This window comes from Thamnophis elegans, chromosome 17 (genome assembly GCF_009769535.1).
Source record: "Thamnophis elegans isolate rThaEle1 chromosome 17, rThaEle1.pri, whole genome shotgun sequence".
Taxonomy (NCBI): domain Eukaryota; kingdom Metazoa; phylum Chordata; class Lepidosauria; order Squamata; family Colubridae; genus Thamnophis; species Thamnophis elegans.
This window is the reverse complement of record NC_045557.1, coordinates 12832644-12843694: the sequence shown is the minus strand read 5'-3', so window position 1 is coordinate 12843694 and position 11051 is coordinate 12832644.

The following is an 11051-nucleotide window of genomic DNA, read 5'->3' as shown; positions in this document are numbered from 1 at the left end:
GGGTGGACTTCCACTCCCAGAATCCTCCAGCCAGCATGCTTTAAGAGGGGTGGACTTCCACTCCCAGAATCCTCCAGCCAGCATGCTTTAAGAGGGGTGGACTTCCACTCTCAGAATCCCCCATCCAGCATGCTTTAAGAGGGGTGGACTTCAACTCCTAGAATCCCCCAGCCAGCATGCTTTAAGATGGGAGGACTTCCAGAATCCCCTAGCCAGCATGCTTTAAGAGAGGTGGACTTCAACTCCCAGAATCCCCCAGCCAGTGTGCTTTAAGAGTGATGGACTTCCAGAATCCCCCATCCAGCATGCTTTAAGATGGGAGGACTTCCAGAATCCCCCATCCAGCATGCTTTAAGATGGGAGGACTTCCAGAATCCCCCATCCAGCATGCTTTAAGAGTAATGGACTTCCACTCCCAGAATCCCCCATCCAGCATGCTTTAAGATGGGAGGACTTCCAGAATCCCCTAGCCAGCATGCTTTAAGAGAGGTGGACTTCAACTCCCAGAATCCCCCAGCCAGTGTGCTTTAAGAGTGATGGACTTCCAGAATCCCCCATCCAGCATGCTTTAAGATGGGAGGACTTCCAGAATCCCCCATCCAGCATGCTTTAAGAGTAATGGACTTCCACTCCCAGAATCCCCCAGCCAGCATGCTTTAAGATGGGAGGACTTCCAGAATCCCCTAGCCAGCATGCTTTAAGAGAGGTGGACTTCAACTCCCAGAATCCCCCAGCCAGTGTGCTTTAAGAGTGATGGACTTCCAGAATCCCCCATCCAGCATGCTTTAAGATGGGAGGACTTCCAGAATCCCCCATCCAGCATGCTTTAAGATGGGAGGACTTCCAGAATCCCCCATCCAGCATGCTTTAAGAGTAATGGACTTCCACTCCCAGAATCCCCCATCCAGCATGCTTTAAGATGGGAGGACTTCCAGAATCCCCTAGCCAGCATGCTTTAAGAGAGGTGGACTTCAACTCCCAGAATCCCCCAGCCAGCATGCTTTAAGATGGGAGGACTTCCACACCCAGAATCCCCCAGCCAGCAGCCAATTGTCATAAATATGAGCCAGTCACCAAGTGTCCAAATTCTGATGATGTGGCCATGGGACTGTTGTAAGTGTGAAAAAGGTTCATAAGTCATTTTTTCCAGTGCCATTGTTACTTCGGTCACTAAATGTTGTAAGTGGAAGGATGACCTGTGAACAAATGGTTGTAACTTGGAAGACTACCAAAAATGCCTCTCCTCAGCACTTAATCAGAAACTTCACTGTGAGCTGCAGTGGCGCAGTGGTTAGAGGGCAGTACTGCAGGCTACTTCTGCTGAGTGCCGTCTGCCTGCAATTTGGCAGTTCGAATCTCACCAGGAGATTCTTTTTACCGGGAGATCTTCACTTTACCGACCTCCGTCCTTCCAAGGTGGGTAAAATGAGGACTCACATTGTTGAGGGTAAGATGCTGGCTCTCTAAACCACTTAGAGGGCTTGAAAGCATTGTGAAGCGGTATATAAGTCTAATTGCTGTTGCTATTCCTTCTTTCCTTCGTTCCTTCCTTCCCAGTAGTTAGAATGCAGTATTGCAAGTTAATTCTGCCCACTGCCAGCAATTCAATCCTGACCGGCTTAAGGTTGACTTGTCCTTCCATCCTTCCGAAGTGGGTAAAATGAGGACCCAGATTGTTGGGGGTGAAAGGCTGACTCTGTAAGCTGCTTAGAGACGGCTATGAAGCACTGTGAAGTGGGATACAAGGGCTATTGCTATTGCCGCCCTTCCTTCCTTCCTTCCTTCCTTCCTTCCTTCCTTCCTTCCTTCCTTCCTTCCCTCCCTCCCTCCCTCCCTCCCTCCCTCCCTCCCAGTGGTTAGAATGCAGGATTGCAAATTAATTCTGCCAGCAGTTCGATCCTGACCAGCTGAAGGTTGACTCAGCCTTCTGTCCTTCCGAGGTGGGTAAAATGAGGACCCAGATTCTTGGGGGAAAATATGCTGACTCTGTAAACCGCTTAGAGAGGGCCATAAAAGGACTGTGAAGCACTATTGCTCTCTGTTTTACACATGATAATTGCAGGGACTTTATTGTGCGCTCAGAGATGGAAAGATTCGGCACTATCCGTAACGGAGGTGGATGGTTGGTGACGATGATGTAACTGGCTAAGATTGTTCTTCTCCTTGGACATGGGGAATCTCCTATCTGCCTTTATTGCAGATTGCAAACTCTTTATGGGCCTCTTGCAAGAATAGAGAAATAAAATGAGCTCATGGTTTATAGGATTAGAGAGGACAGATTGTAGAAAGAAGAGAGGTATGTTGTAACCCTTGAGCAAGCAGTAAATGGATAATGGCACTTTTAACTGATGTAAAGAAGATCAGATACTACAGGTAGTCCTTGATTTAACAACAGTTCCTTTAGTTCAAAGTTAGAATGGGAGTGGAAAAAATGACTTACAAATGTTTTTCACACTTATCACCATTGCAGCATCTTCATGGTTACTTGCTTGATCAAAATTCAAATGCTTGGCAACTGGCATGTACTTAGGACGGTTGCAGGATCCTGGAGTCACCTGTGATCCCCTTTTGCAACCTTCTGATAAGCAAAGTCAATGAGGGAGCCTGATTCACTTAACAACCGTGTGTCGAATTTAACAACTGCAGGGATTCACTTAACAAATGTGGGAAGAAAGGTTGTAAAATGGGGCAAAACTTGTTTAACAGCTGTCTTGCTTGGCAACAGAAATTTTGGACTCAGTTATGGTTGTACGTTGAGGACTTCCTGAACTTCTTTGCATTTTCTCTTCCTAATTTTCTTTTTGTTTCTTGCACTTTTCGATTTCTCTCTGCTTTTCTCTGCTTTTCTTTTTCCTCTTGTTTTTCCCTTTTAAAAATTTTTTTTAAATAAAAATTATATCTTTTCTTCTTTTGGATTTTGTAGGTTGCACTTTGAAATAAAATAAAATGGAGGCAAGTAATAAAAATTACATATCAAAACATTCAGGGGTTGCCACAGAGTGGAAGGGGTCAAGCACCTGAAGGCCAGGGAAGGAAGAATGGAGGGAAACTGACCAAGGAGAGATTCAACCTGGAAATAAGGAGGAATTTTCTGACTGGGAGAACAATCAACCCATGGAACAGAAGTTGCCTTCGGAAGTTGTGGGAGTTTCTTCCCTGGAGGCTTTCAAGAAGAGAGGGGACTGCCATCTGTCAGAAATGGTGTAAGGTCTCCTGCTTGGGTAGGGGGTTGGACTAGATGACCTCCAAGATCCCTTCCAACTCTGTTAATGCAATTCAAAAGGAATTCCGCTTTGGCACCGAAAGGGTTGCCCAAGGACCCCTCCTGCTCCATCGGGTCGAGAGGCTGCTGACAAATACGTGAGCAAAGTCAGGGTGAGGCCCCACCTGTGATTTATGATACCTGTCCTAACCTTCCTCCAGGCCAGGGACCTTCCGGCCACCCCAGAAACAAGGGACGCCTTTGCATGCTCATTTAAAGGAGGATTTCAGTAGAGAAAAACAAAAAAATATCTTTCACCTTTCCCCACATCCGAAGAAGAAATTATTTTTGTCCCCAAAATTTCAACTCCAGGTAAGCACGGGTCAAATGCCCCTGTGCTATTATTATTTTTTTGCAAAAAAAACCCCAAACCCTTAAAATAAAATGAAAGGCTGCAATTAATTGGGAGATTGCATTACAGGAGGTCCTTGACTTACAACCATTTGTTTAGTGACTGTTCCGAGTTACAACGGCACTGAAAACAGTGGCTTACGGCTGCTTTACCGACTCACAACCATTATATCATTCACATGGTCACGTGATCAAAATTCAGATGCTTGGCAACTGGCATGTACTTATGACGGTTGCAACGTGGTCCCCTTCTGTGTCCTTCTGACAAGCAAAGACAAGGGGGAAGCCAGATTCACGTAACGACGGGGTGGCTGACTTAACAACTGTGGTGAGTCACTGAACAACCGTGGCAAGAAAGGTCGTAAAACAGGGCAAAACTCACTTAATTGTGTCCCTTAGCAATGGAAATTTCAAGCTTAATTGTGGTCGTAAGTCAAGGATCTCTAGATAACAGAAATCTGGAGGATCCCTAGACTCTAACTCTCTCCTGCCATCTCATGGTGGACAAGAGATTTGCAGCCTGTATCTCAAAGGAGGCTGGGTGGTTGATTAAAAAAAAAAAACAGTATTTACTGGTTTCACACAGTTTCTCAATTCTGGTTTTCTTTGGGGGAAAAACACGCACAACATTTCTGAAAAAACAGGTTTGTATCAAGAGCAGTATTTCTCAACCATTGCAATTGGAAAATGGGTGGACTACGATTCCCAGAATTCCCAGCCAGTAGGCGTGCAAGTTCCCAGGATTCAAGCTTCAAGTTTGTTGAGAACCTGTCCTATGGCTGGGTTCACACATCATCTTCTTTTAACAATCCCTAATTGCTTGCAGGGTGGAATCTGGCAACTGAATGGAGCTAGAAGAGTGTTTACTGGCCAGATGCCCTTCCCTGTTGCCAAGGTGGAGTTTTGTTCAGCAGATACTGAATATTCTCTGTGCCCAAAGAGAGAAATATCTGCCTCCACCTAGGATCAAACTCACAGCCCCCTGATTGTGAGCTGAGAGCTCCACCTCTAGGCCACCACACCGCTCCTATGGCTGAGTTCACACATGCCAACACATAATGTGTGACCTTGGTCTAGTCCTCTTTCTTACACACTCACACCCACATCCGCATGTGTGTTCAGTCATTGCATTAAACCACAATTCTTTGGTTTTGGCGTCACATCAGGTGAGGAAGTTAGTGGCTTACGGCTTAGGGCACAGGTGATTAAACCAATTGTGGTTTGGCTCAAATAATCATGGCTTAATGGTATGGGTAAAGCTAAGAACACAAGCTAACACAAACATTGTCTGACTTCACATATAGCCCCTAAACAAGTATATTCTCAACTGTGGGAACTTGAAGATGGGTGGAACTTCCGCTCTCAGAATTTCCCTACCTGGGGAATTCTGGGAGTTGAAGTCCTCATAGCGTAAAGTTTCTAAGATTGGGAAACAACGGCAAGCTGGGGAATTCTGGGAGTTGAAGTCCTGGCCTCTTAAATCATGTTCGCTGGGGAATTATGGGAGTTGAAGTCCTGGCCTCTTAACTCATGTTCGCTGGGGAATTATGGGAGTTGAAGTCCTGGCCTCTTAACTCATGTTAGCTGGGGAACACTGGGAGTTGAAGTCCTGGCCTCTTAAATCATGTTCACTGGGGAACTCTGGGAGTTGAAGTCCTGGGCTCTTAAATCATGTTAGCTGGGGAACTCTGGGAGTTGAAGTCCTGGCCTCTTAAATCATGTTAGCTGCGGAATTCTGGGAGTTGAAGTCTGCCCATCTTCAAGTTGGCAAAGTTGTCTAGGGAATTCTGGGAGTTGAAGTCCTCATAGCATAAAGCGAGTAAGGTGGGAAACAATGGCTAGCTGTGGAATCCTGGGACTTAAATCACGTTAGCTGCAGAATTCTGGGACTTGAAGTCCACCCTTCTTCAACTTGCTAAGGTGCAGAAATGCCGGCTGCAATGCAGCCCCAGGAGATAAACAGGAAGAGGCAGGAAGGATCCAGCAGAATCCCCTCGGCTGCTTGTGTTGCAATCCACCCATTTTGTAGAGTTTTGGATTCCGGCCAGAGGGGAAGGTAGCTGGGGTGGAGCCCAGTCTCCCAGCGGCCTTATCAGAGCCGGAGAGTCATGGGACTGGGGAAAACACCTCTCCTGCACGTAGCCCTTGGAGAGCACAGGGCGAGAATCCTCATAGGGCCAGGAAGGAGGTGTGGGGAGGGGGGGGGAGATCCGCAACCCAGGGGCCCCTTCCCCTAAAGCCGGGAATCAGGCAGAGACCAGGCACACACCCTCGCTCCCCCTCCTCCAGTTGCACAAGAAAAGCAAGATTTATGGCAAGCAGCCTTTCAAAACCACCAGCCGTTTCCCTTCGTTTAATCAACAGCTTTTCCTTCCAGTCTCTTTCCCTCAATCAATCAGAATAGAGCTAGGAAGGGACCCAGGGAGGCCTTCTAGTCCAGCCCCCTGCTCAAGCAGAAAAATCCGATACCTTCCTGATTAAATGGATGTCCAAACCTTCTTAAAAACCTCCAGTGATGGAGCACCCACATCTTCTGGTGGCAAGCTGTTCCTCTGGCTAATTGTTCTCATTGTTAGGAAGTTTCTCCTTCATTCCACGTTGCTTCTCTCCTTGAGGAGTTTCCATCATTTGTCTTGCCTTCTGGTGCTTTGGAGAATAAATAAGCCCCGTCTTCTTTGTGGCAGCCCCTCAAATACTGGAAGGCTGATATCATGTCACTCCTGGTCCTTCTCTTCTTTAGACTGGCCAAACCAAATCCTGCAGGCGTTCCTCGTGTTTTAGTTAGTCTCTAAGTCAGTGCTTCTCAACGTTGGCCACTTGAAGATGTCCGGACTTCAACTCCCAGAATTCCCCAGCGAATGCTGGCTGGGGAATTCTGGGAGTTGAAGTCCGGACATCTTCAAGTGGCCAAGGTCGAGAAACACTGCTCTAAGTTATTAAACATCTTAGTTCCTCTTCTCTGCTCTTCTTTTTCCAAAGTCTCAATATCTTTTTTGTAGTGTGGGGACCAAAACTGGATGCAATGTTCCAGGTGTGGCAATGCTAAGGCTTTATAAAGTGGTACTAAGACTTCAGCTGGCTTTGATTCTATGCTTGCTTACACAACCAAGGATTGTATTAGCTTTTTTGGCTGCTGCCACACACAGCTAACTCACGTTTAAAGCGACCGTCCACTAGGACTCCAAGGTCCCTCTCACAGTTACTGTTTTTGAGCCAGGTTGCACCTAATCTGTACTTTTAATCTTTGGTTTTTCCTGCCCAGATGTGAAACTTTGCTTTTCTTCCCATTAAATTTCATTTTGTTGGATAAGGCCCATTGTCCAAGCCTCTCTGTTTTAGATCCTGAGCTTGTTTTCTGGAGTGTTGGCTATTATTCCTGCCAGCTTAGTGTCATCTGCAAATTTGATGACTTCCCCTTCTATTCCCTCATTTAAGTCATTTATGAAGATAGTCCATCCTGGTTCTCCTTGATCTCTCAGCGGCTTTCGATACCATCGACCATGGTATCCTTCTGCGATGACTGCGGGAGGTGGGGGTGGGAGGCACTGTCTTACAGTGGTTCTCCTCCTACCTCTCGGACAGGTCGCAGTCGGTGTTGGTTGGGGGGCAGAGATCGTCCCCGAGGCCCCTTACCTATGGGGTGCCGCAGGGCTCGGTCTTATCCCCCCTACTATTTAACATATACATGAAACCGCTGGGCGAGACCATTCGGAGGCACGGGATAAAATACCATCAATACGCGGACGATACACAGTTGTATCTGTCCGCCCCGTGCCAACTCAATGAAGCGGTGGACGTGATGAACCGGGGTCTTGAGGCCGTTAAGAACTGGATGAGAGCTAACAAACTGATACTCAACCCAGACAAGACCGAGTGGCTGTTGTGTTTCCCTCCCAACAATTTGGCCAGCGTTCCATCACTCAGGCTGGGGGTCAAAATTTACACCCCTCAGATAGGGTCCGCAACTTGGGAGTCCTCCTGGACCCACAGCTGACTTTTGACCATCATTTGACAGCTGTGACCAGGGGGGGCATTTGCCCAGGTTCGCCTGGTACGCCAGTTGCGGCCCTACCTGAATCGGGAGGCTCTCACAACAGTCACTCGAGCCCTTGTGATCTCTAGGCTGGAATACTGCAATGTGCTCTACATGGGGCTGCCCTTGAAGAGCATCCGGCGACTTCAGCTAGTCCAGAATGCGGCTGCGCGAGTGATCGTGGGCGCACCACGGTTCGCCCACATAACACCGATCCTCCGTGAGCTGCGCTGGCTACCTGTTGATCTCCGGGTGCGCTTCAAGGTGCTACTTACCATTCATAAAGCCCTCCATGGTAGTGGATCTGACTATTTGAGAGACCGCCTTCTGCCGATTACCTCCCTTCGTCCCATCAGATCGCATAGAGTAGGCCTCCTCCGAGTTCCATCCGCCAGTCAGTGCCGACTGGCGACTACGCGGAGGAGAGCCTTCTCAGTAGCAGCTCCGACGCTTTGGAACGATCTCCCCGTGGAGATTCGTACCCTCACCACCGTCCAGTCCTTCCGCACAGCCCTCAAGATCTGGCTATCCCGTCAGGCCTGGGGATAAGACCCTAATCTCGCCCCACCCGAATGCTGAATGAATGTTGTGTTTTATTGTTTTATTTTATCATACTCCACATTTTCTTTTTGTGTTTTGTCTTGCACTCCCTTCCTATAAATTGTAAGCCGCCCTGAGTCCCCTCAGATTTGATTTGATTTGATTTGATTTGTTTATTTATAGGCCGCCCTTTTCCCTGAGGGGACTCAGGGCGGCTTACAATCAAAAAAAGGAAGGGGAGTGTGGGACAATACGAAAAAAGAAATGTGCACAAAGTAAATTAGACAATAAAACTCAACATTCACTCAGCATTCGGGAGGGGCGAAATAAGATTATCCCCAGGCCTGACGGGTTAGCCAGTTCTTGAGGGCTGTGCGGAAGGCCTGGACGGTGGTGAGGGTACGAATCTCCACGGGGAGATTGTTCCATAGTGTCGGAGCCGCAACAGAGAAGGCTCTCCTCCGAGTAGTCGCCAGTCGGCACTGACTGGCGGATGGAATACGGAGGAGGCCAACTCTATGCGATCTGATGGGACGCAGGGAGGTAATTGGCAGAAGGCGGTCTCTCAAATAGCCAGATCCACTACCATGGAGCGCTTTATAGGTGGTGAGTAGGACCTTGAAGTGCACCCGGAGATCGACAGGTAGCCAGTGCAGCTCACGGAGGATCGGTGTTATGTGGGCGAACCGTGGTGCGCCCACGATCACTCGCGCGGCCGCATTCTGGACTAGCTGTAGTCTTCGGATGCTCTTCAAGGGCAGCCCCATGTAGAGCACATTACAGTATTCCAGCCTAGAGATCACAAGGGCTCGAGTGACTGTTGTGAGGGCCTCCCGATTCAGGTAGGGCCGCAACTGGCGCACCAGGCGAACCTGGGCAAATGCCCCCCTGGTCACAGCTGAGAGATGGTGGTCAAAAGTTAGCTGTGAATCCAGGAGGACTCCCAAGTTGCGGGCCCTTTCTGAGGGGTTTAAATTTCCTCAGGGAAAAGGGTGGCCTATAAATGTTAAATAAATGAAATGAAATGAAATATTTAACCTGGAAATAAGGAGGAATTTCCTGACAGTGAGAACAATCAACCCATGGAAGAGAAGTTGCCTTCGGAAGTTGTGGGAGCTTCATCCCTGGAGGCTTTCAAGAAGAGACAGGACTATCATATGTCAGAAATGGTGTAGGGTCTCCTGCTTGAGCGGGGGGTTGGACTAGATGACCTCCAAGGTCCTTTCCAACTGTTAATCTGTTAATATTGAAGAGTCGTGGGCCTAAGTACCATTTTTTTTCAACCTTGGCGACTTTAAAAGGAATGGACCTCAAGTCCCAGAATTCCCCAGCCAACAGGATTTTAAGAGACCAGGATTTCAACTCCCAGAATTCCATACACAGCAGTTAAATGTGTGCTTTGCGTAGGATTTCCACACTTCTCTTTCCCTAGAGTTTGGTAAAATAAGACTTTAAAACAGTGTTTTGATTGGGAGCCTGATGACTGGGGAATTCTGGGAGTTGAAGCCTATGCTTGTTTAGGTTGCCAAATTTGGAAGAAAAAAAGACCAACCTGCATGAGATTGTTACCAGTAGCTGCAAATTATCACATCCCGCTGAAAAACCCTGAAGAAAATGCTGCCATCTAGTGCCATCCTCAGGTTTTGCAGCCTGTTTTCCCCACATTATTGCTTTATTAAAAAGTGCAAAGGCCTCATTTTAGGTCTCATTAAAGGTTTTTAGGTGTCATTAAAGGTTTTAAGCATTGCCAGCTCTCGAAGTAGAAGGAAATACAAGTCTTCAAATTACAACCATTCCTTAGGTGTCCATTCGGAGTTACGACAGCACTGGGGAAAAAATAACATGACTATTTTCCACCAGTGAGGACAATTAGCCATTGGAACTGCTTGCCTCCAGAAGTTGTGGGTGCTCCGTCACTGGAGGCTTTTAAGAAGAGACTGGACAACCATTTGTGTGAAATAGCATAGGGTTTTCTGACTGAACAGGGGGTCGGACTAGAAGACCTCAAAAGTCCCTTCCAACTTCTTCTGTTCTTCTGTTGTTATCTGCTCAAGCAGGAGACCCTATATATATCATTCTTAAATAACAGAGTTGGAAGATACCTTGGAGGTCATCTAGTCCAGCCCCCTGCCCAAGCAGGAGACTCTATACCATTTCTGACAGATAACAGAATAACAGAGTTGGAAGGGACCTTGTAGGTCATCTAGTCCAACCCAACCATTTCTGACAGAAGGCAGTCCAGTCTCTTTTTGAAAGTCTCCAGGGATGAAGCTCCCACAACTTCCGAAGGCAACTTTTGTTCCATGGGTTGATGGTTCTCCCTGTCAGGAAATTCCTTCTTATTTCCAGGTTGAATCTCTCCTTGGTCAGTTTCCATCCATTCTTCCTTCTCTGGGCTCCAAAGGTGCTTTGGAGTGTAAATTGACCTCTTTGTCTTTGTGGCAGCCCTTCAAATATTGGAAGACTGTTTCCCCTTGGCCTTCTTGTCATTATAGTAGACCATTTGACTGGGGTGGTATAAGTCTCCCGCCTTGCGTAGGGGGTTGGACTAGAAGACCTCCAAGGTCCCTTCCAGACGTAGCATTCTATGTGACTGTGTACACCATTATGTTGTGGGTTTTTAAAAAAAATTAAAGGCTTGGCAGGAAGCCCAGGAGGTTATGTAAGATATCAACAAAACTTTAACAGATAAAAACTTGGAGTCAGAGCGCATAGATTTATGTTCCAAGAAACTCCTGATTACTGGTGTGGAAGCTGCCAGTGAGTCACCTGGCCACAAACTCATGTTCTTCAGATCTCCTCCTCCGCCCCATTTAATGAATACCAGAAAGCTTAGGATAAACAAGATAACACCTGGACATGAGG